The sequence below is a fragment of the Fukomys damarensis genome, unplaced genomic scaffold, assembly GCF_012274545.1.
Source record: "Fukomys damarensis isolate Sample0158 unplaced genomic scaffold, DMR_v1.0_HiC HiC_scaffold_2, whole genome shotgun sequence".
In the NCBI taxonomy this organism is placed as follows: Eukaryota; Metazoa; Chordata; class Mammalia; order Rodentia; family Bathyergidae; genus Fukomys; species Fukomys damarensis.
In genome coordinates this window covers 20,655,699-20,681,959 of record NW_022900914.1, presented here as the reverse complement: position 1 = coordinate 20,681,959, position 26,261 = coordinate 20,655,699, and the positions used below count along the sequence as shown (strand labels likewise).

Genomic DNA, 26,261 nt, shown 5'->3' with positions numbered 1-26,261 from the left:
TGAAGTGGGAAAGGCAGGGAAAGGAAAAAAGGGAAAGAATAACATAGAAAAAGAAAAAAAGGAAAGAAAGTCTTTGTAAATAGGGCGGGTTCGAGGAGGCAAAGAGAGGGCAGCAGAGTGGGGAAAAAATAAGAACCAATATACAATTATGTCAAGGTACTAGATCCCAATGATGAATATAACTGTATTGTATACTTTAAATGTACCAACAAACAATGGAAAAATAAATAAATGAATAAATCTCTGCCCCACAGCTAAAAAAAAAAAAAGAAAAGAAAAAAGAAAAGTAAAGAATAGGTAAAGATGTACATTGAAATATCTCAGCCTAAAAGATAGGAATATCCAAGCACTAAAATATAAGGAAAAAATGACTGTAAAATTTATAATAAATAACAAAATTAAATACATTTGTTATACAAAGAAGAGCTAAAAGAATTTGAGGCCATTAAATATGCACTATCAGTAATGTAAAATGTCCCTCGGTAAGAATATTATAAGAAGCAAACGTATCTGTACAAAACATGAAGAGCTCTAGAAAAGCTTAGTGTAGTATGCAGATTAATACAGGAGACTTGTTTTTCATTCTCTACTATATTTAAGTTGTTTAAAAAGTTATTCATTATGCAAGTGTAATAATCTATTGAAATAAGTAGGAAACATGCATAATAAAAAATTAAGACTATAATATTGAGGTGGTTATATTCAAGCTTTGTTGGAAACTATGAATTAAAAGAATGAGAGAAAAGAAAAGGAAAATTACATTGTTGTTAGCCCCTATTTGATATACAAAGTGGAACAATATTAATTGAAGGTGGACTTTTCAAGTTAAAGTAACATAGTGTAACTTTGTACTATAATGTGGTGACAAAGAAAATAAAACAAAGTTGCAGGTAAGTATGCAGCCATGCAGATAAAATAAGAGTACCAAGAGTATGACTTAAAAGGGAATGCTGCTCTGCTCCACACGAAGGATACCTGTCTTCTGTCCATAACCATTTTGAAAGACAGACAAGACATCTGAAACAATTGTTTTCACACATTGGCCAATGAGTAGGATGTCAGTCATCTTATCTGTTAAGAGAAAGGAACCAACAGTGATCCCTACACTTGCCCCAGCTTGCTGCCTTGAAAGCAGCTTCTAGACTGCACTGCAATAACAGAAACACAAAGTTTTAAACAGGAGTGTTTTCAATAGTTAAAGATGCAGATTTGGCAGTTCAGGGAGAAGGAAGTGATTAGCAGTTATAGAGCAAACTATGAAGATTAGGGAGCTGAACACAGCCATCCTCAAAGATCCTCTCTGTGGGGAACAGCCCTAATATGTTGAAAGAATTCTGATTTCTACAGTCTTCATTAAAGACGAACAAGTCAGGAAAATAAAAGCAGGAAAGCACCATTCTGAACATTTTCCAGGGTTCATGTTCTGGGAATGTTTGCATTCCCACCACGGAGAACAGAGAGAACTTGTAAGACATGAAAGATTTGGGAGAGTCTTCGGAACATTATTGCCTCGCTAAGACTGTTAAAAGAGCATTAATGACTACTCTGTATTCTGACCAGGCTTAACAGCAAGACTTAAAAGTACCAAAATAATTCTGAGTACCTTTATTGCGTGCCATAGTACATGATAAGTGCATGATAAGTGCTTCATAGATAAATCTGGTGGAGGTAGAACCATCTGCTAAACTTGTGACTGAGGCCATAAAGTCTGCATTTGCAGGACAAAGGACCAAGTACAATTTTACTATGTTTCTTTTTTTGTATGGAAACACAGGAATTATTATGTCTTTTTTCCACCATTTAATGTTGCATGTTTAAGGTACAGATATGTATTTTTTTCTGGTTGATAGGTCTTTGAGTCACAAGGAGGTACATCCAGCCTTGAACATGATACAATTTTGAAGAAGACTTTTTGAGGAGAATTTTTTGGGATTCTTGGAATGGCAGTGAAATTTCTTTTTCTTTTTTTTTTCAGCTTTAATTGAGTTTATTGGTACATTTTAGGGATACAGTACAGTTACATTCATTGTTAGGATCTTGTACCTCTACATGACAAGTCTTGATTCTCATTTTTTCCCCTTACCCCTACCCTCCCTTCAGCCCCTCCTCCCCTCCCCATAGTGAAATTTCTTTTTACAAATGAAAGAAACATGAATGTTTTAGTGTAAGAAAGCAGACTGTTCAGATTTAGAGTATTTTGACCCTCTACTTCAAAGTCAAGAATATACTTCCCTAACCCACTGATACTGTTAGACCAAATGATTTGATTTATGCAGAAGGGCACAAGAAATAGGGAAAGCATTTAGTTAACTGAGTCTACATCTTCGTAGATATCACACAGTTTGTTTTGCTCCTCTGGGAGATCTCTGCCACAAGAAGAAAATGCCACGGTAGATCTTTTCTCTTCAATGTTTGTTCCCCCATGAGCCATGAGGAGCTGAGTCTAGAAGTCTGAAAACACACATGCTGAGGTGGCACCGTACTAGCTCGCATTCAGGTGAAGGGAAAAATATAAGCTCATAGTAAGATGCCACTGAGAATTTGTGGTTGTTTTCCTATAGTACTATCATAATAATATTTGATCAATACGTCATACTTCTTTGTGCCTGCACCTTAAGATAGATACAGAAATTTAGTTCAAATTTTTCCTATAGGAGCTCATAATCGAAATTGTATTTGGTGAGTACAACAAAAGAACATTTGACAAAAACTGTCATGCATGTGGAACAAATTTAGTAACTAACCATAGCCCAAAAGAACTTTGCCTATGTAGTCAAATACATTGGCAGATAAGATGTGAATTCACCTTTTTTCTGCTAATCACTTTCACTTGTAGTGAGTCTGCAAAAGGCTTAGGCTGAGATTGGGGTTTCTGAAAGGCTTTGAATGATAGCAGAGATCAGAGCAGGTTTTGAGAAGTACTATATTCCAGAAAAAGTTACAAATTATAAATTCTCTTTTAATAACACATTGCAGTTTTCTATTATTTATAGCTTGATAGTTTGGTAATATTTTTATTTTATAATAATGCTACCGTACACTAGCTTAGTCCCAAAATTAGTGAGTCCCCAAACCACTGCTGAGTCTTGTCATTACAAATGAAGGACCCATACAGGTAAATACATAGTTTTTTAGATGGCAGAAAAATGAGGCATAATTGTATCTCTCTGAGAGAGCCATTAATTCCATAGGTTGGCATAAAGCCTCATAATAGAACAAAAAGTTTGCTGAGCTAAATCTTGTTAAATCTAATTGTTTAGAACATCTTGCTTGCTGTTTCTACAGTTTATGGCTTTATCTCCTTCACTGTTTAGTTCAAGCTTTGCTGAATGAGGCACAGGAATGGACTGAAAAGAAGTAAGATGATAAAGATTCTCTGCACTAATGACTGTGCTTAAAATATTGTATAATCCCGTTTCTGAGATCACATGGGCTGAGAATTGTTATTTTCCTCCTTTATGAAATCTCTCATAACTCATCTGAATATGAATGCAAATAGTTTTTTTTTTTCCTTTAAGAAGGGTGCAGTAAGCTAGAGGGACTGTTACTGTGTTCATGGTTATGTCCCCAGTTTAGATAGACAACTTTTTATATCTTCTATTACATTTCATTAGTATCCTTAGAAGTTTCAGGGTAGTTATTTATTCATCTTTTTTTTTTTTTTTGGTACTGGGGATTGAACTTGGGTCCTTGAGCTTGCAAGGCAGGTGGCGGCATCACTGAACTAAATCCCCAGCCTCGGGATAGTTATTTAAATAATACAAGAATTTTATAAACTAGAATGTGTTAAAAATATCCACCTTTCCCTGCTTCTTGCTGTCCACAGTTTGCACAGTGTTGATTTTGAAGCTATTTTTAGTAGTAGAAGCAAATGTAATCCTATATGAACACAGGTACATACACTGAGAACTAAAGCAAAACAAAATAAAAACCAGACTGTGTTCTAGTGAAGTATAACCAATAACAGTTTTTTAAAAGCTATGCATTTAAACTGATATAAATTGGGCCCAGTTCATTTCTTCCAATCTGATGCCAAAACATTTCTACTTACTGTGGAATACATAGTTATAGTGCTTAATTCCTATTAATTTCAAAAGGAAGATGACAGGGGCTGCAGATTTCTCCTGTCTCCCATGAAGAACACAGAAGCATTTGAACTTGAATTTCATTGATTTATGTTTTTGAATGTCACACAATGCTTTAATTATACTTTGCTTCTGCCTCATAAGTAATCATTTCAAATAATGCAGTGCTTCATGTTAAGGAAATGATTCATCTTCTTAATGTATTTGAAACTATGGTTTGCAACCATTTTAGGCAGTAGATTATAATTCTGTATTATGCAAAACATCTCTAGAGGCTAAAATTAATGTTGATAAGCTGCTTATGCAACAGAAAAAATGAACACAGGACAAAGTGAAGCAAAAATAAATCCCTCCTTCTTGACTTTTGCAGTTAATAAGACTACACACTTAACGTTATCATATATTCCCTGACAGTACAAGGTCTTTTGTTCATCAAAGGAGAAGAAATGAAACCCTGAAATTACCAGAAAACACTTTACTTTTTGGTTTTCCTTCCTTAGCTCCTTCTACAGATTCTCTTTGTATGAAGTAGAGATTGCACATTTTCAAAAGGATGAAGAAGAAAAATTCTATATAATTTTCTTTAAAAACTAAGTTGGATGCAGTTGTACATTCCTGTAATCCTAGCCATATGGGAGATTGAGCAAGATGGAAAGTTCAAGCCTCACTTGGGCAACTTAGGACCTTAGCAAGATCCTGTCTGAAAAAAAATTAATAAGGGGCTGGGGATATAGCTCAGTGCAAGGGGTTTGGGTTCATTGTCCAGTATGAAAAAATAAAAGGACGATGTTTTTTCAATTCCTAGTTCCATATGAAATATAAATAGACATTTAGAAGGAGAAATCATTTTTTAAAATGTATAAATTAATCTCAGAAAATTGTAGACTATTAAATAGAGAATGGTAACATATTTAATGAATTCATGAGTTAATCCGCTTCATGTAGTCCAGACAAATAAGTATTCGGAGGTTCAGAAACTGAAAAAGTAATTGTGTTCTCATGTGCAATAATTTTTTCAGTAATGTCAGCAATATAAGGGATAAGGAGATCCTCATCACTACTCATAACACCTCATCGCAGCACTCATTCCGTATCCATTACACAGATAAAAGTGCCTTTGGGATTCAGGTAGCACCCACTGGCGCCTCAGACCCATGAGGGCCATTTTGAGAAGGTAGAACCAGGACCCAGCTGTCAGCTTGCTGACCATGGTCCCAGTCCAGATCCAGAGTGGTCCTACTCCCCTTGTGAGTTTAGTGTTGCCTCATCTGTCCTTGATCCAGCCGACAGAACCATCTGCCAAAGAACCCAGGAAGAATAAAGCCCACTCATGCCTTCCCAACAAGACTACTGACCTTGGTTACACTGTGGGCCCTGAACCAGCCTACATGAAGCTCTTGCCTCTTTTTATTTTGGTGTTACCTTTCATCCTTTTGGTTCAACTTGGAGAACTTCCTTTAGCATATCTTGCAAGGCAGGATTTCTGCTGAAGAGTAATAGGTATTTTAAGGGGGTGGGTGGCTGGTGTTGTCTATACATTTTTTTTTTCCTGAAGGATAACTGTTTTGAATCTGGTATCTAGTATTCCTGGTTGTAGGGTTTTTGTTTTGTTTTGTTTTGTTTTGTCATTTCTTTTCTTTTTCTTTTTCTTTTCTCATTGTTTATTGGTACATTTTAGGTATATAGTACAGTTACACTTAGCACTGGGATCTTGTACCTTGACATGACAGGTCTTGGTTCTCATTTTTTCTCTTTACCCCTGCTCTCCCTTCATCCCCTTCTCCCTTCCCTATTTACAAATACTTTATTTCCATTTTTTCATTTTCTCATTTTTTTCTTTTCCCTTGTTCCCTTTCCCCTACCCTTCCCACTTCCCCTACACCTTTAGCCCTTTTTTTTCCTATTTCACATTGTCAATGATACCATTAGGTTCGTATGTACAATTATAGTGTTTCATACCTATCCCTTCTAGCACTTTGAATATCTTATCCCATTACCTCCTGATCTTTGAAGTTTCTTTTAAGGAATTCATTGACAGTCTAATAAGTGCGTTGTAGAGAATAAGTCTTTTTTCTCTTGCTATTTTCTAGATTTTCCTGCTATTTTTTACTTTTGACCATTTGAATATTATGTTTTTTGGGATAATCCTTGAGTTTATATTTTACTTGCGATCTCTTGAGATTCAAGATTCTGAGTGTCTGTCTTTCTCTATGATTTGAATAGTTTTCAGACATTGTTCCTTTAAAGAAACTTTCTTTTTGTCCTCTCACTTCTTTTAGAAAATTCTGTAATTTACACATTATTATGCTTAATAGTATTCCATAGGCGCCGTATTTCTATTCCCATACTTTGCTGACATTACTTCTCCAGTAATAACCATTTAATACAGGGAGAACCTGTAGAGATCTCAGTTCTCTTATTTTTTCTACTGGTTGCTGTTAGCCTCCTTTGCTCTCTCCCTGACCCAGTGTCTGTGACTCTTACTGGTCCCTCTAACTAGGAAGTTAGCAATTTTAATATCTCAGAAATTCAGCTTTTCGTTTCAATAACAGTTTCAATTGCATTTATCTTTAATGTTTCATTGATTTCTGCATTGATCATTATTTTTCCTTCCTTTCACATTGCTTCTAGTTTATTGCTTCTCTAGTTTTAAAGGACGAAGCTTGAGTTCACTCTTTTTCAGACACTTCCTAATGCAGGCATGTTTTTCTATAAATTTCTTCATTAGTAGTACATTAGCAGCACTCCATGAACTGTGACATGTGTTTTTGTATTTTAATGTAGTTGAAAATATATTCTAATTTCTCTTTTTATTATTTGACTCAGAGATTATTAAAATGGGTTATATAGTTTCCAATTTAAAAAAAATCAGGGATATTTCTGTTATTTACTTGTGGTTTTGTATCACTGTGATTGTAGGGAAAAGGACTGTGTAGGCAGGAAAAAGCTTCATTAGGTTTTCTGGCTAATCCTGACTAAAGAGTTAAAGCTTCACTGGAGAGACCAATTAACCAGAGAGTGGAGGGCTTCTAAGCAGAGCACGGAGCACAAGTTAGCTGTCACTTCTGACATTTGGTAAAATGCAAAGGAGATAAGGAGTGGCCACCTGGAAGAGTACATTGATTTAGTAAACACATACACACCCCTGTCCTTCTTTAGCTATATGTATCCCACCCTAGGATCATCTTATATTACACTAAATACACAAAGCATCCCCTTAATCAAAGCATAAATGCCAGAGATAAGGTCCTGACAAGGTCAAGCCAGCCCGCTTAGGGATGTGCACATGTGCTCTAGTGCCCAGATGGGGGTCTTGGGGTCTGGGGCAGCCAATCAGGCTGTGACATTTTATCTGGGGTCCCCCAAAACACAGTAAGAGGAAGCTGAGGACAAAGGCCTGCAAGCGCCTTTTTCAATGTTCCCTGCCCCATTATTCTTCATCAGGACAGCTTTCTATCTTCTTCTTTCTCTTTTCAAATAAAGTGTTTTCCTTTTCAAACTTCATTTCATTGATTAGTTACTGGTTCATGATCCTGTTTGGCTGTGGAGCAATGATGCATATCCCTGATTGTGACATGGTCAGAAAATGCATTTTATTTTTAAAAATATATTTAAATTTAGGCTGGGGATTTAGCTCAGAGGGTCTGCTGCCTGCCTCATAAACACAAGGACCCAAGTTTGATCCTCAGTACAAAAAAATATTGAAGTTTGCATCATAATATTAAATATAGTTTTGATAATTTTTTGAGTGTATTTGAAAAAATTCTGGGTATTCTGCAGTTAAGGTGTTTAAACAAGACATTTAACTTATCACACCCTATGAGTGATGTCACTTGGCATATTATAAGAACCTTATGAACCTTATTTCCTCTCCCCCAGCCTTTTCACTCTTTATATAAATTTTATTCTTTTTAAAATATCTTCTGTGTAGTTTTATTGTGAGAATTTCAGCAAGCTACATTTAGCAGGTGCTCACTCAGGTGGCATAAAGCTGAGATGCCACTTCCTCCGGGGACCATCTTGAACAGAATGTGTGTGTTTCCTCCAGCCACGGAGAACTAACTGGCCTTCCGGGAGACAGGGCCAGCGTGTTGACTTTGGGGGGAGTCCAGAATATCTCCTCAGCACCCTGACTTATGGATTCGAAGTTCAGCCCCTGTAATGAGTCAATCTCACCAGGCTTTGAGGTGCCCAGAAGGTCAGCCAGACACTGTCTACAGCATGTCCCTGAAGAGTTCTTGGAGGGGTTGGCGTCTTACTGGGCATGCCCTCTGCCCTGCAAGATACCTGTATCCTTTCCCCACCGGTTGAGTAGGACAGAAAGGCTGGTAACAGTGACTCTCTCTCTTCCAGTACTGGAGTGGGGCATGGGTTCTTGCTGGTCTTTTGGGCTAGGATCCAGAGCATCAGCTCTTCTTGGGCCCACTGTCGCCCGGATGGAACCTTGCTGGCTGTCCTAGCCTTCAGCCTCCCAGTGTCCTCTATGCATAGTGGGCTTGGGTCACAATGAACCCAGCAGAATTTCAAAGCACTTCTTAGGTCCTTCTGCTGACTCTTGCACCTGTTCAGTGCAGTCTTTATTTTTTTTCCCATTAAGTTTATTGGTACACCTTAGGTATACAATACAGCTACATTCATCACTGGGACCTTGTACCTTTACATAGCATATCTTGGTTATTATTTTTCCCCATTCCCCTGCCCTCCCATCACCCCCTCCATCTCTACCTATATACAAAGACAATTTCCATGTTTTCCCTTTTCTCATAGTGTTTCTTTTCCCTTCTTGCCTTTCCCCTACCCCTTTAGACCTTTTATTCCTATTACACAATATCAATTATACATTTTGATCCTTTTTTACACTTTTAGTTTATCACACCAGAGAAACTATATGGTATTTATGCATTTGCCTGAGTAATTTCACTTAAGAATATGGCCTCAATGTGCATCCACTTTGCTATAAATATCACTAGTTTCCCATTCTTTATGGCTGAGTAGTACTCCAATTTATATAGTAAAAAACCCAAATCTTCCTTATCCAGTCTTTAGGTGATTGGCAATTGGGTGGTTTTCAAGTTTTAGCTATTACAAACTATGCTGCTATAAACATGGGTAAAAATATGTCTCTGTGGTATGATACTTTTAATTATTTTGGGAAGATACCCAGCAGAGGAATAACTGGGTCAAATGGGATCTCTAATCCTAGTTGTTAGAGGTATCTCCATATTGATTTCCACAGTGGTTGCACCGATCTGCACTCCCACCAACAATGAAGAATAATCCCTTTTTCTCCACAACTCTGCCAGCATTTGTTATTGTCTGTTTTCTTGATAGCAGCCATTCTTTCTGGGGTGAGGTCTAATCTCAGTGTTATTTTCATCTGTATCTTTCAAATGATCATTGATGTCAAACATTTTTTCCAATATTTATTTGCTATGTCTACTTCTTTGTCTGATAAATGTCTGTTCATTTTACATGCCCATTTTTATACTGAGTCTTTATATTTGGGGGTCTGATTTTTTTGAGTTCTTTATACATTCTAGATAGTAGACCTTTGTCTGAGGAACATCTGGTAAAATTTTTTCCCCACACTTTAGGTTGTCTCTTAGCTCTATTGGTGATTTCTCCTGCATTGCAAAGCTTTTGAATGGGATGGGATGAGGTCCCAACTGTTGATTCTTTGTGCTAGTTCCCATGCTGCTGAGGATTTGTTCATAAAGTCTTTTCCTATGTCAATATCTTCAAGGGTTCTACATAATATATCTTACAGCGAGTTTAGTGTTTTGGTATTAATATTTAGATATTTAATTCACTTGGATTTTAATTTAGTGCATGGTGAAAGTTAGGGGTCTAGTTTTAATCTTTGGAAGGTTGAAAGCCAGTTTTTCAAAAACCATTTATTAAAGAGGCTATCTTTCCTCTATGAAGGATTGTGAGCTCCTTTGTCAAAGCTGAGTATAGCTGGAGTTGTTTCTGTATTATCTAATCTTTTCCACTGATCTCAGGTCTGTTTCTTTACAGTACAGTGCTGTTTTTATAACAGTGGCTTTGCAGTATAGTTTCAAGTTGGGGATTGTGATACCACCTGCTGTATTTCTGTCACCTAGAATTGCTTTTGCTATTCTAAGTGTCTTCTGGTTTCAAATGATTTTTTACATTGTTTTCTATAGTTCTGTGAAATATACTGTTGGGATTTCAATAGGGATTGTGTTGAATCTGTATAGCAGTTTTGGAAGTATGACCATTTTCACTATATTGGTTCTTCCTACCCAGGAACAAGGGATGTCTTTACATTTTCCTATATCCTCTTTGTTCTCTCTTTTCAGAGTGTTGTAGTTCTCAATGTAGAGGTCTTTTGCCTCCTTTTTTAGTTTGGTTCAAAAGTATTTTAGTTTTTGAATGCTATTGTGAAAGGAATTGTTTCCCTAATTTCTATTTCAGCGAGTCTGTTATTTATTTACAGCAAGGCTATTGATTATTGAGTGTTCACCTTGTATCCAGCTATGTTACAGAATCTGTCAATTAAGTCTAGAAGTCTTTTGGTGGAGTTTTTTGCGTCTTCTATGTAGAATATCATGTCATCAGCAAATAAAGACAGTTTCACTTCTTCCTTTCTTGTTTTATTGCTTTTATTTCTTTCTCTTATCTAATTGTTGTGGCTAATGTTTCCAAAACTGTATTGAACAGGAGTGGTGATAGTGCACATCATTCTCTTGTTCCTGATTTTAGCATGTTTTCAGTTTTTTGATCACTGAGTATGATGTTGGCAGTTTGGTTTCATAGATTGCCTTCATCAAGTTGAGATAAAGACCATTAATTCCAATTTTCTGTAGGGTTTTTGTCATGAATGAGTGTTGAATTTTGTCGAATGCTTTTTTTGCCTCTATCAAGATGATCATATATTTTTTTTTCTTGTCTTTGTTAATATAGTGTATTACATTTATTGATTTATGTATGTCGAACCATCCTTGCATCCCTGGGATAAATTCCACTTGGTCAGGGCAAATGATCTATTTGATGACTCTATATTCTCTTTGCCAGTATCTTATTGAGGATTTTTACAACTATGTTCATTTGGGAGATTGGCCTGTAGTTCTTCTTTTGGCTGAGTTTTTACCTGGTTTTGGAATCAAAGTAACACTTGCTTCCAGGAATGAATTTTGAAGTATTGCTCCCCTTTCAATTTCATTGAAAAGTTTAGAGTATTAGCAGTAGTTTTTCTCCAAATATCTTGTAGAATTCAACAGTGAAGCAAACCATTAGGATCTGGGCTTCTCTTTGTTGGTAAATTTTTAATTATGTTTTCAATTTCACTGATTGCAATTGGAGTGTTTAGAACTTTTAAAATCTTTTTTGTTCAGCTTCGGTAATTAATATGTATCTAAAAATCTGTCCATTTCTATGCTTTTCATTTTGTTAGAGTACAGGTTCTTGAAGTAGGTGTTAATGATCCTCTGGATTTCTGCTGGATCTGTTGTGACTTTACCTTTTTCATTACTAATTACATGAATATGAGTCATTTTATTTCTTTTGCTTTGATAAGGTTTGCTATAGGTATATTGATTTTATTTATTCTTTTGAAATACCAACTCCTCGATTCACTGATTTTTTAAATAATTATTTTAGTATCATTGCATTGATTTCTGCTCTGATGTTTTTAATTTTCTCTTTTGTATGAGTTTTGGGTTTCTCTTGCTCTTCTTTTTCTAGGAGATTCACCGTTAGGTTGTTTATTTGAGATCACTCTGTTTTCCTAGTTTGGGCATTCATTGTTATGAATTTCCCATGTAAAACTGCTTTCATTGTGTTACATAAATTCCTGTAGGTTATACTGGAACTATCATTATATTGTAAAAAGGGTCTAATTTCTTCTTTAAATTCCTCTGTGACACATTGGTTGTTCGGAGAGTGTTATTCAATTTCCATGCGTTGTGAAAATTTTATGGTTTCTTATGCTTTTGATCTCCACTTTATTCACACTATTGTCTGATAATACACATGGGATAACTTCAGTTCCTTTGCATTTACTTAAACATGTTCTATAAACTAGTATATGGTCTATTTTGGAGAATGAGCCATATGCAGCTGAAAAGAATGTATATTCTGATTTTATAGAGTGGAACACTCTGTAGACATCTATTAAATCCATTTGTTCAAAAGCTAGGTTCAGTTCTCATATTTTGTTGTTGATTTTTTTGTCTAGATGATCTGTCTACTTGTGACAGTGAGGTATCGAGGTCCCCCACTACAACTGTATTAGTGCTTATTTGTTTTTTCATGTCCTGTAATATCTGCTTTGCATAGTTGCAAGGATTATATGTTTATGATTCTCATCTCTTCCTCTTGGATTGTTCCCTTTACTAGGATGTAGTGACCTTCTTTGTCTCTCTTAATTAGTTTTCATTTGAAATTTACTTTGTCTGCAAATACAATAGCCATCCCTGCTCTTTCCCAGTTTCCTGTCACATGGAAAACTATTTTCAATCATTTTGCTTTAAATCTATGAGTTTCTTTTTGAACAAGGTGCATTTCCTGTTTACAGTATATTGTTGGATTTTGCTTCTTAATCCATTCTGCTAGTCTATTTCTTTTCATTGGTGAATTGAGGCCATTGACATTGATTGTTATAACTAATATGTATTGACTTATCATTGTCATGGTATTTTTCCATTATTGGCTCTTACTTATTTTCCCATTATTGGCTCTTACTTAGCTCTTACTTATTTTCCCTCCTCTCCCTTTAATTTCTTGTCTTGCCTGATGAAATATTTTGGATTTGCTCTGTTGGGCATCATGGATTTGTGACCTTTATTGTCTTTTTCTAGAATATTTTAAAAATTGATTGGCATGCAGATTTGTTATTCGTGAAGTTTCTCAGGTATTTGTTGCCATGGAAGTGTCTCATTTCCCCGTTGATTTAGAAAGGAACCCTTCTCCATTGTTGGTGGGAATGTAGACTGGTGCAATCACTATGGAAATCAATATGGAGATACAGCAAAGAACTGGGACTAGAGGTTCCATTTGACCCAGCCATCCCTCTGCTGGGTATCTTTCCGAAAGAAGTGAAAGAATCACACCACAGTGATATATGCGCACCTATGTTTATAGCAGCACAGTTTGTAATAGCTAAAACTTGGAAACAGCCCATTTGCCCATCAGGTGGAGACTGGATAAAGATGTGGTTTTTCTATAAAATGGAATACTACTCAGCCATAAAGAATGAGAAACTAGAGTCATTCATAGGAAAATGGATACATATTGAGGATATACTCCTAAGTGAAATAAATAAGTCACACATGTGTAAATACCTAATAGTTTCTCTGGTGTGAATAAACTATAAAGGTACATAAGATCCTAATGAGATAATTGACAATGTGAAATAGGAAGAAAAGGTGTAAAGGTGTAGGGTAAGTGGGAAGAGTAGGGGGAAGGTAATAAGGGAAAAGAAAAAAATATGAGAAAATGAAAAAATGGAAATAAAGTGTTTGTAAATGGGGAGGGAAGGAGAGGGTGAAGGGAGGGCAGGGACAAGGGGAAAAAATGAGAACCAAGACCTGTCATGTAAAAGTACAAGATCCCACTAATGAATGCAACTGTACTGTATACCTAAAATGTACCAATAAACTCAATGAGGAAAAAAAGAGCAAGTTTTGCAGGATACATCACTCTAGATTGGAGATTGTTTTCTTTTAGGGCTTGAAGCTAAAAGGACTCCAACCTGTCCTTGACTTGAGGGCTTGTGTTGAAAAGTGCTGTGATTCTGATGGGCTTTCCTTTGCATTTGTTTTTTTTTGTGATTTGTTTTTTTTCTCTGACTGCTTGTGGTATTTTGTTCTTCTGTTGGGTTTCTGGTATCTTGACTATTATATGTCTAGGTGTAGCTTTTTTATTTTTTTAATGTAACTAGTTGGAGTCCTAAATGCCTCATTTAGCTGTATGTCAAGTTCTTTTGCACTGTTTGGGAAGTTTTCTGTCATTAATTTTGTAAACTTTTTTATATCATTTGTAATTTCTCCCTCTTTTTCATCGATTATTGTTAATTGTATATTATTCTTCTTTGTGTCATCTGGGAGCTGTTGGATTAATTTGTCATGGTCCCTTACTATTCTTAAGAGATCTCTCTTTTCATATTCACTGACTGCTATCCTGTCTTTTATATCTGATATTCTGTCTTTAGATTGGCTCATTCTGCTGTGTATCTTTCAGTAGAGTTTTTAGTTTGGATGTCTGTTTGAATCTTTCATGGATTCCATTTCTTTCCTATTTTGGGCATTTGTGGTTTTCATTTCTTTTTCTATGCTGAGCATTCATGGCTTCCATCATTGTCCTGAAATCTATTTTTTTTATCTGTTTGTCTTATATAGACTCTAATTGTGTGTTTTTTTTTCTTATCATCATCATTGTAGTTATCTGGGAAATTATTCTTTTGAATTTTTCTGGAGCCTCATTCATCTGTTTTGTTACTTCCTGTGCTATCATTTCAGGGTGTCCATGTGGTTGATTTTCAGGCTTTTCCACCTCGTTTCCACCATAATTTGCCTTTGGAAAGGTGGAATACTGTGTTTTTGTCTTGCTTAAATATTTTTTCATTCCTATTATTTTTGTTGCTACAGTCTTTGGTTTAATTCCTGGGTTGATACTTCAATATTGCTTATTGTAAGTATCTGTGTTGCTTATATTTAGAACCCTTATGGAATGATTGCTTCTCAAAGGTGTCTTCCAGATATAGCTGGTCTTTAGGTTTTGAGTCTCTAATGACTGGAGCAATCTCATTTTCATTATACTAAGAAGGATAACTGGTTAGATCAATCGCAACAGTAGCCCAAGTAATACAATCAGCAACAACAATACAATCAAGCACAGCTTAGAAGATGACAATTTGTGGTAGTTATTAATCTATCACCTTTACCTGTGTGAAATAAATAAAAATCAAGGACAACCCAAACTATGTTTATAGTGAATAAAATGTTCAATATACTAACTTTACCCTTTGGGATGGGGACTTAGAAGTAGTAAGGCCCTCTTACTGTTCTTCACTTCTGCTTTGTCTTCTGTACCTCAGGACAATGACCTTTAAGATCCCCTGTGCCACTGCAGTGTGGATGCAACTACAAGAGCAGCCAGGAGGCCAGAGGCCAGGGCTGTCGGACATGCTGGGGCTGGGGACATTTTATTCTTGGTTATGTTATAAAACTAGCTATACATTATATTATTTTTGATGCTCTATTATCTTTTAATAATATTTAAAACTGAAACATCCTGTATTTATCCACATATAACCATTTCTTGTACTCTTCATAACTTTGTATTTCCATCTGGTTTCATTTTTTTTCCCCCCTGAAGGACTTCTTGTTTAGAACAGGTGTGCTCATGACAATTTTTACAATTTTTGTTGTTAAGATATTTTTGCAGGACATTGTTGTTGGTTATAGAATCCAGGTTGAGCAATTTCTTTCTTTTTTGTACTCTTCTCTGTATTTTCATGATACACCTGTGTTCTCTCTTATTCTGGGTCTGATGAGAAATTTATTATCAGTACCTTTGCTCTTATATAAAGAGCATATCTTTCACGCAAAACAACCCCCTTCTGGATGCATTTAATGATTTTTTTTCTTAACCCCTGATTTTGGGCAATTTGATTTTGATGTAACATGGTGTTTTCCCATGTCTTAGACTTAAGATTCTTAGATCAGTGGGTTGTGAGGATTTTTTGGGGGTAGAAGCTTTTAAATAAGTATTTTCTGTCTCTTTTGCATTAAATATTAAAGACTAATATTTATTTTAATGCATATTTTTTTCTGTTTTTTTCTTATTCTTTCCTTTCCTTAAGGGTCTTCCCATATATCTTCATTAGTTTGCTCCAGTTCTAAAATTTTACTGAATTTTCTCTTTAAGACCTGTCTGTATATATTCATATGAACACTATTTCTGTTATATGCATATAGCTGACTAATGACATATTCTTTTATTTTAAAAATATTTTCTCTTATTTATTTATTTGGTACTGGGGATTGAACTCAGGTCCTTGCACTTGCAAGGCAGGTGGCAGATTCTCTTCTTTGATATATATTTTGATTCACTATATTTAGCGAAGTTCCCTAACTTTATTACTGCAACAATTAATCTCCCATTAAGCTCATCAAGCATTTTTACCTCACTTATACTTTTTATTCTAGAAGTTTGATATATGTGCTTGGAAATATTTCATTTCTCTACTTAGCATTTTGAACAAGTGTAATAGAATTAGAGTGTTACTTTAAAGTTCCTATCTATCAATTCTAACACTTTTGTTGGATCTGGTTTTATTTTTATTGTTTATTCTTTTCATTGCCAATCAATCTTTTCTCTCTGTTTAGAGGATTTCTATTTGATGCCAGAAGTGAATATTAACTTGTAGATTCTAAGATTTTGGTATTAATAAATAATACAATGTTTTTGTGTTACTTGAAGAGATTTTCATCCTTTCAAATCATTAAAATTTTTTAGGGGGAACTCATGCTGTCTTGTTCTTGGATAGGATTGCTCAACATCAGTATTATTGACATTTTGTGCTGTATAATTAACTTGGACAGCTAACAGGATCCCTGGTTATTATCTTTAGATTTGTTATTAGTGTACATTTGCAGTGCATAATGAATGCATTTATCATGGGAAGTTGTGCACATATATAACACATGTTAATTATTTCTTTGTTCACTATTGCTTCTATCTTTCCCTGCTCCTTCTATCTCTTGGTCCACTTCCCATTTGTAAAAGCTCTATATTCATTTTTTTCTTCAATTCTTTGTTTCTCTGTCCTCTTTCACTCCCCTTCGTCCTTCCTCTCTCCATCTCTTTTTCACTTTCCCATTTGAAAAAGATCTCCCTAATCCTATTATCTATCTTTTATTTTGCTCTTTGTATATATTTTAGATTTCTCATGTAAGAGAAGCCATGCAATATTTAAGCTGTGTCTGATTTATTTCACTTAGTGTTGTAGTCCCCAAAGAGCATCCATTTACAGTGCCTCCAGTTTATAATTTTTTATGGCAGAGTAGTACTCTGTTGTGATTAAACACCATGCTTTCTTTCTCCATTCACCTGCTGAAGGACATATAGGTTTTTTGCCAAGTTTCAGTTATTATGAATTGTTCTACTATAAACATGTGTATACATGTATCACTTAATTATGAAGACTTTAAGTCTTTTGGGAAAATACCTAGAAGGAGAATAACTGGGTCAAATGGAATTTCCACTATTAGTTTCTTGAGAAATCTGCATACTGATTTTTATACCTCATTTATATTCTCACTAACAATGTAGAGCGGTTCCTTGTTCCCCACAGCCTAACCACTCTTTGTTTGTATTTGATTTCTAGATGATAGCCATTCTTTCTAAAGTTAGGAGGTATCTCAATGTTGTTTAATTTGCATTATCTAAGGTCAGTGATGTTAAACATTTAGTCAAGCATTTATTGGCCATTTTTACTTCTTCTGAGACATATCTATTCATTTCATTTGCCTATTTTTTATTGGGTCTTTTTTTGGAGGGGTTATAATATTTTGTTCTTTATATACTGTACATGTTATTTCTCTGTTTAAAGAATAAGTAACAATATTTTCCCATTATGTAGATTGTCTCTTTACTCTATTGGTTGTTTCTTTTGTTGTGCAGAAACTTTTTAATTTGATTTAATTCCATTTGTTGCTTTTTAATATCATGTCATATCTGTGGGGTTCGGCTTAGAAAGTCTTTGCTATATCTACTTCCTCAAGAGTTTTACCTATTTTAACTTCTAGCTGATCAGATGTTTCTGTTTTAACTTTAGATCTTTGATCCAATTTGCTTTTAGTTTAGTGTGAGATTTAGGGGTCTAGGCTCCATTTTCTGCATGTGAATATCCTATTTTCCAAGCACCATTTATTAAAGCAGTTACCTTTCCTTCCGTGTATGTTTTCATCCCTTTGTGAAATATCAATTAGCTGAGTGGACCCAGAGGTGCTTGATTTCTGTATTCTGTTCCACTGATCCACAGGTCTTTTTATTTTTTTCCAGTACCATGTTGCTTTTATGGCTTTAGTTTCATAATATAATTTCAAATATGAGATTGTGATACCTCCTGCTTTGCTTTTGTTACCCAAGACTGTATTTGTTATTGTAAGCCTCTTCTGGTTCCACATGAATTTTAGGACTGTTTTCTCTAGATTTGTGAGGAATGCTGTTGAGATTGCTTTAGATGTACATATAAGTTTTTGAAGTATGTTTGCAGCAATTTTGACTTTATTATTTCTACTTCTCCTAGCGCATGGGATAACTTTCTATTTTCTGATATCCTCTTCAATGTCCTTTTTCAGAGTAATGTAGTTTACATTGTAGAGATCTTTCACTTCCTTGATGAAGTTAATGCCTTGGTATGTAAGTTTTCTTAATGCCATCATGAATGTTATTATTTTACATATTTCTTTCACAGTGAGTTTTTTCTTAGTGTATAGGAATGCTATTACTTGATTTTGTGTCCTGCTACATTGTTAAGCTTAGTTATTAATTTGTTTATTTCTCTTGCTAATATTTTGAGGTCTATGTTGAACAGGAGTGGAGGTGGTGTACATCCTTGCCTTGTTCTTATATTAGAGGGAAATTTTTCAGATTTCCCCACTTAATATGTTAGTAGTATGTTTGCTATAAGTGACTTTTATCAGATGGAGCTAAGATCCTTCTATACCTATTTTTTCTAGTTTTTTTTTATCATGAATGCATTTTGGATTTTATCAAGGGCATTTTCTGCATATTGAGTTGATCATGTGATTTTTTTATTCTGTCTTTTTTATTGGTACATTTTTAGGTCTACAGTACAGTTACATTTATCATTGGGATCTTGTACCTTTACACAATATATCTTGGTTCTTATTTTTTCCCCATTTCCCTGCCCTCCTTTCACCCTATCCACCCTTCCCTATTTATAAAGACTTTGTTTCTATTTTTTTCCTTTCCCTTCTTACCTTTCTCCAACCCCTCCCACTTGCCCCACTCCTTTAGATCTTTTCTTCCTATAACACAATATCAATTATACATTTTGATCCTTTTTTATACTTTTAGTTTATCATACCAGAGAAACTATATGGCATTTACACATGTGTGTCCTATTAATTTCACTTGAGTATGTCACTTTCTTCTTAAACTTTTCTTCTTAATTTTTTAAAAATCAGAGCCTCACTATACAGACCTGGAGGGCCTGGAACTTGCTGTATTTCCCAGGCTCATTTCTAGCTCAGAATTTTCTTTCCTCAGCCTTCTAGTGTGGTGATAACAGGTTTGAGCCCACACACTCTCCTTGTCACTGGCACTTTGCCTTTCTAAGACAAACAGTTGCAGGGGTATTGGTATACACCTGTAACACTAGCACTCTACATTAAGGCAAGATTGCTGCCAGTTCAAGGCTGAGGCCAGCCTAGAATATATAAAAAGAGCCTGTCTCAAAAAACTGAAAACAAACAAACAAACAAACAAAAATCCCAAACTAAAAAACAAACACAAAACCTCAACATTATACCAAGTAGGGGGCATAATGCCTTCACTCTCAGTATTTGGGAGACTGAATTTTGCCATGCATTTAAGGCTGGTGTGGGCTACATAATGAGTTCCAGGCCAGCCTGCATTACATAGCAGGACTGTGTCTCAATAATAGAACAAAAACAACAACAACAAAAACAAAAACAGAAGAAGTAAGAAAAGCATTCTGGAGTCTCCTAAAGTAAAGAAGGGGTACCATAAAGCTGGGATTCATCCTCAAGGCTAAAGTTAAAGGAACCATATCCAAACCATATGAAAAGGTGGGTGCTGAGCATGTGGGGTGAAACCTCCATGATGAGCCTCTTAGAATAACCCATGACAACCTAAAGTCCTGGGAACTTGAGATAAACCTGTGGGGGAAGGCCTGACTGTTTTCAGTCTACCATTATATCTTAAAACTGCATGTATAAATGAGTATTATTTTTAATAATTTATACCTGTCATCTTACTGAATTCTATGAGTTCAATTTTTTAATTTTAAAATAATTGGAATTAAAGGTAACTTTACTTTCTCTTTTAAAATTTTAAACTTTTTTCTCTTCCTAATAACATCAGCTAGTATTTACAGAAATATATTAAACAGGGATAATGGACAGTTTACCTTGGTTCTCGAGTCAAGAAAGGTTTCTGGTATCCCCCCATTAAACATGAGGTTGGATTTTGGTTTTCATACCAAATTGATTTATATGTACATGATGTCTGGAATACCTAATTCTGTTATGTGTTTATATGCACATACATACATTAAAATTTTATCAGTATCTTTTCAGAATCCAAGAAAATTATTACTTTTGCCCTGTGATCATGTGATTTTTGACCTGGCATCTGTTTATGTGATGGATTACATTTATTGGTTTTTGTGTATCACCCCTCTTTGTATCCTTGAGATGACCACTTCATGGTCATGGTATATGATCTTTCTGGTGATTTATTGCATCCTCTTTGCCATTACCTTGTTGAGATTTTCTGCATGTATGTTCATTAGAGAAATTGACATGTAGTTTTCTTTTTTATTTAGATACTTCTCTGATTTTGGAGGGTAATACTATCTTCCAAGAAAGACTTTGGGAGTATTACTTCCCTTTCAATTCCATTAAAAAGGAGTGTTTGTGTTATGTCTTTACTGATTTGTTATAGAATTTTGCAGTGACTCCTTCAGGTCTTGGCCTTTACTTATCCACTTACCAGTTCAATATTTAAATACAGATGACTACAAACTGCATATTTTTGTTACTATAACATGAAATTCTAAAATGACAATTTAATCAACTTTATTCTATTCAATTCAAGAATATATCTATAAAATGACACCTGACTGCTCCAGAGTTTCACCACACCATCCATAAGTGTGTACACACACCTGGGAGAAGCTGTGTGGACCAGAGTGGTGAGGCTGCAGGCAGGTCCTAGCTAGGGCCCCACCCTGACCCCAGAGATGCAGTCACACTTCCCAAAACCACAGGCCATCTAGAAAAGAGCTGCAGAAGTGTGAAACCACCCTCCACAGTTCCACCTTCCCATCAGTGAAGCGGCTGTGTGAACCAGAGTGGTTTGGCTACAGGTGGGTCCCAGCTCTGACCCTGCCCCACCCCAAACCCAGAGGTGTGAGCAAATGAGCCCAGGCTACAGCCTACCTAGAAAAGAGCTTCACAGGTGTTCAAGCTCCATCCAAAGGCCCAACATACCATGGACCGCAACCAAAACCCTACCTGGAAAATAGCTACACAGATGCACAAGCCACAGGGAGAGGCTCACCAGTATACCACTGATAAGTGCCTGAAGATGCTCACCAGAAGCCTAGACAGACAACAGGAATTGGGATATGAAGGCCCAGACATAGTCAAAGGCTTCCCCGGACAACAGATACATAAGGGCCCCAGCGAGAGGCACACCTAGACACCATCCCAAGTGTGCACAGGCCCCAATCAGAATCCCATCCAGACAACAGGTCAGCTCAGGGATATAGAAAACCACCATTCTAAACCTAGCAATTGGTATACTGGGGACCAGCAGAGTAAAGGCTGCTTGGTGACCTGCTGAGAATTGAAGACCACTGGGTGGGCAAATAGTTTCCTCAACAAAGGCACAGTAGGCTGCATCTGTTGAAATGAGAAGACATGGAAATAAGTCTCAGAACCAGACTTCCATATCACCTAAGGCCACCCCAAAGGGAAATGAGATGGAACAATCTGACACTCAACTGCCTGGACTCCCTGAACTGTTAAGGAAAGAGAACCTGGAAAAAAGCAAAATCAGAAATAATTTCTCATATAACAGCAGAGACTGTGCCCATAGTATAAGACATGATTAATAAATCTAGAGGAGACACAGATAAAGAAATAGAGGAGCTGAAAAACATGACGGAATCCCAACATACGAAACAAATGGAATCTATAAAACAAATGCAAACAGATTTTCAAGACATTGAAAACTCCATTGAGTTTACACAGCAGAATGTGTAATGAGCAGAATGAGTGAATGCGAGGACAGAATTTCAGATATAGAAGATAGGACTGCAAGTAGTGACCAGGAAAGGAAAAATCTCTTAAATATAGTAAGGGACCATGAGAGATGAATCCAGAAGCTGCTAGACAATTGAAAGATGAATAACATAAGACTGATTAGAGTCGATGAAGAAACAGGAGAGAGAGGAGATGACATAAAAAATAAAAAAAATATTCACTGAAGTAATGCAGAAAACTTCCCAAATAGGGGAAAAGAACCTGACATTCAGATAAGTGAGGCATAGAGGACTCCAACTAGCCATGACAAAAAAAAAAAAATCTACACATTAGCATATAATAGTTAAGATTCCAGAAACTCAACGGAGGAACAAAATTCTACAAACAGAGAAAAGAAACAAATCACATACAAAGGAAAGCCAACCAGAATCACAGCAGACTTCTCAACATGAGACAATAAGGCAAGAAGAGCATGGAGCGATGAATTTCAAGCCCTAAAGGAAAACAACCTCCAACCCAGATTGATATACCCTGCAAGACTATCTTTCAGAATGGATGGAGAAATGAGGCACTGACATGACAAAGAGCACCTTAGGAACTTCATGAACACTAAACCAGCACTCCAAAAAAATTTAAACAATATCTTAGGAAAAGACTATGAAGATCACAACACCAGGAAGCCCAATAGAATGAATCCATCAGTCATTACAAGAAATTAAATGCAAAGGGGGAGAATCCAACAAAAAGATAAAGTTATGACAAGGATAAGTCAATGCATATCAGTCATAACCAACAAAGTTAATGATCTCAATTCACCAATCAAAAGAAATAGACTGGCAGAATGGGTCAAGAAGCAAGGTCCAACAATATGCTGCATACAACAAACACAATTCAAAAAGAAACTCAGACTGAAAGTTAAAGGATGGAAAATAATACTCCATGGAACAGGAAAACAAACAAACAGCAAACAAAAAGTGGGAGTAGCTGTCCTCTTTGCATATCCAGTGGATTTCAAACCAACACAGATTTAGAAGACACTACATCCTTGTAAAGGGAACCATCCAAGAGGAAGAGATGACAATCATAAATATATATGAACCAAACACAAGTGCATCCAACTTTATAAAACAAATACTAACTAACATGCAAAGTCATATAAACACAAATACAAGAGTAGCAAGATATCTCAATACTCCATTGTCACAAATAGATAGATCAACCAGACAAAAAATAAACAATGAAATAATAGATCTCAATCAAACTCATGAACAAATGAACTTAACAGATGTTTACAGAGTGTTCCACCCCACAAAATCAGAATACACATTCTTTTCAGCTGCACATGGATCATTCTCCAAAAGAGATCACATATTCACTCATATAACATGTTTAAGTAAGTGCAAAGGAATTGAACTTATGCCCTGTATATTTTCAGACCGTAGTGTGATGAAATTGGAGATCAATAGCAAAAGGACTTCTACTCTGAAAACTATAACACTATAAAAAAAGTGATGGAAGAGAATATCAGAAAAATGGAAAGACATCCCTTGTCCTAGGGTAGAAAGAATTAACATAGTGAAAATGGCCATAGTTCCAAAACTGTTACATAGATTCACTGCAATTCCAATTGAAATCCCAGTAGCATACTTCACAGACTTTGAGAAAACAATCCAAAAATACATTTGGAACAAGAAAAGACCTAGAATACCAAAAACAATTTTAGGCAATAAAGACAAGGTAGAGGTATCACAATCATTGGCTTGTAAGAATCTACAAAGCTAATGTGATAAAAACATGATACTAGTAAAGAAACAGACCTGAGGACCAGTGGAACAGATTAGAAGATGCAGAAACAACTTCAGACACACTCAGCCACCTCATTTTTGACAAAGGAACCAAACACCCCCACTAGAGGAAAGATAGTCTCTTTAATAAATGGTGCTGAAAAACTGGGTTTTAATTTGCCAAAATTTAAAACTAGACCTATATCTCTCACCATGCACTAAACTAAAATTGAAAAGGATTAAAGTTCTAAATATTAAAACAGAAACACTAAACCAGCTGGAAAAGAGGTTAGGTAGAACTCTTGAAGACATTGGGATAGGAAAAAAGTTTATGAAAGAAAGCTTAGTTGCCTGTTAACTAGCACAAACAATCAGCAAGTGGGATCTCTTCTTATTAAAAAGCTTCTGCACAGCAAGAGAAACAACCAATAGTGTGAAGAGACAACCCACAATGTGGGAAAAACTTTTCACCAGCTCTTCCTCAGACAAAGTCTACTATCTAGAATATGTAAAGAACTTAAAAAAAATCAATCCTCCCAAATTTAAAGACTCAATCCAAAAACGGGCATTAAAATGAAAAGACATTTCTCAAAGAAGTAGAAATAGCAAAGAAACATATGAAAAAATGTTCAACATCACTGGTCGTTTGAGAGAGCCACATCAACGCAACACTGAGATTCCACCTCACCACAGAAAGAATGGCTGCTGTCATGAAATCAACTAATGACAAATGATGGCTGGGCTGTGTGGAAAGAGGAACCCTGCTCCACTGCTAGTGGGAGTGTAGACTGGTGCAACCACTGTGGGAATCAGTTTGGAGATATCTCAAAGAACTAGGATTGGAAGTCCCATTTGACCCTGCTATCCCCTTTCTTGGTATCTTTCCCAAAGAATGAAAAGAATCATACCACAATGATATATGTGCACCCGCGTTCATAGCTAGCTAAAACTTGAAAACAGCTCAATTGCCCAACAGCCGAGAAGACTCAATAAAGTGTGTGTTTAAAAAAAAAAATGAAGTACTACTCAGAAATAAAAATAAGAAACTAGACATTTATAGCTAAATGGATGCACATTGAGATGATATTCTTAATTGAAAAAATATGACACATATGTGTAAATATTGAATAGTCTCTCTAGTGTGAGAAACTGAAAGTGTAAATAAGGACTAAAAGTTAGATAATTTGAAATAGGAAGAGAAGGTGCAAAGTGGAAGCGGAAATGGGAGAGATAGGGGAAAAGAAAGTTGGGAATGGAATTAACACAAGATAAAAAATGGAAACAAAGTCTTTGTAAGTAGGAAGGGGTGGAGGGGTTGTAGGGAGGGCAAGGGAATGTGGAAAAAATAAGAACTACCATGGATTGTGTAAAGGTGCAAATTTCCAATGATGAATGTCACTACATTGATACCTTAAATGTACCAATAAAGTTAATTAATTAAAAAATCCAAAGAATAACACCTGACTGAGCAATTCTCAGAAGAATTGACAAGTGACACTTGGGATAAACTGTCAAGTGGTTCATTTGTAGAGATTTTATTATTGCTTCACTTTCATTGTTTATCATTGGATTGTTGAAGACTTTTTTTGTTTCCCTGGCTCAGTTTTGGTAGTTTATGCATATTTAGTAATGTTTCCCATTCTTTAAGTTCTCCAGTTTCTTGGCATACATATTTGTGGAATAGATACTAAAAATCTGGATTTTGGTGCTACCACTGTGATTTCCACCTTTTTTGTTTTATTAATTGGATTGATTTTTTCAGTTTTTTTTCCCACTTTATTGGCACAGGTGACTAAGGGTTTTTTTTTTTTTAATTTTTGAAGGAACAAGCTCTTTGATTTATTGGTTCCTTGTATTATTATTTTTTGTCTCTATTTCATTAATTTCAGCTCTGGTCTTTACAATTTCTTTCTTCTACTAGCTCTGGATTTGGATTTTTCTTGTTTTTCTAGGACCTTGAGGTATGGTACATCTTTTGATTATTTATTTGTGCTTGCTCTGTTTTCTGAGGTGGTCATTCACAGCTACAACTTCCCTCTTATGACTGCTTTTATTGTGTCTCAAATTCTAGTATGCTGTGTTGGCATTATCATTTAATTACAGGAGCTGTTTTATTTCTTCCTTGATTTCTTCTATGACTCACTAATTATTTCAGTGTGTTGTTTAATTTCTATGTAGTTGCATGATTTCTGTCATTTCTTTTGGCATTGATTTCTAGTTTCATTGTACTATGATTAGATAATATGCATGGAAATTTTTTTTCCTTTACATTTACTTAAACATCCTTTATTGGCTAGTGTGTGATCTATTTTGGGCAAAGTTCCATATGCTACCAAGAAGAATCAGTATTCTGTTGTTATTGGGTGAAACACACTGTGTATATA

The 26,261-nt window shown here is 35.6% G+C and overlaps 1 long non-coding RNA gene across 1 annotated transcript in view; it reads left to right on the top strand.

The window, feature by feature from the left end:
- LOC104848780 overlaps positions 1-26,261 on the top strand; it is a 53,195-nt gene that overhangs the window by 23,285 nt on the left and 3,649 nt on the right. The gene's annotated exons all lie outside the window — the stretch shown is intronic.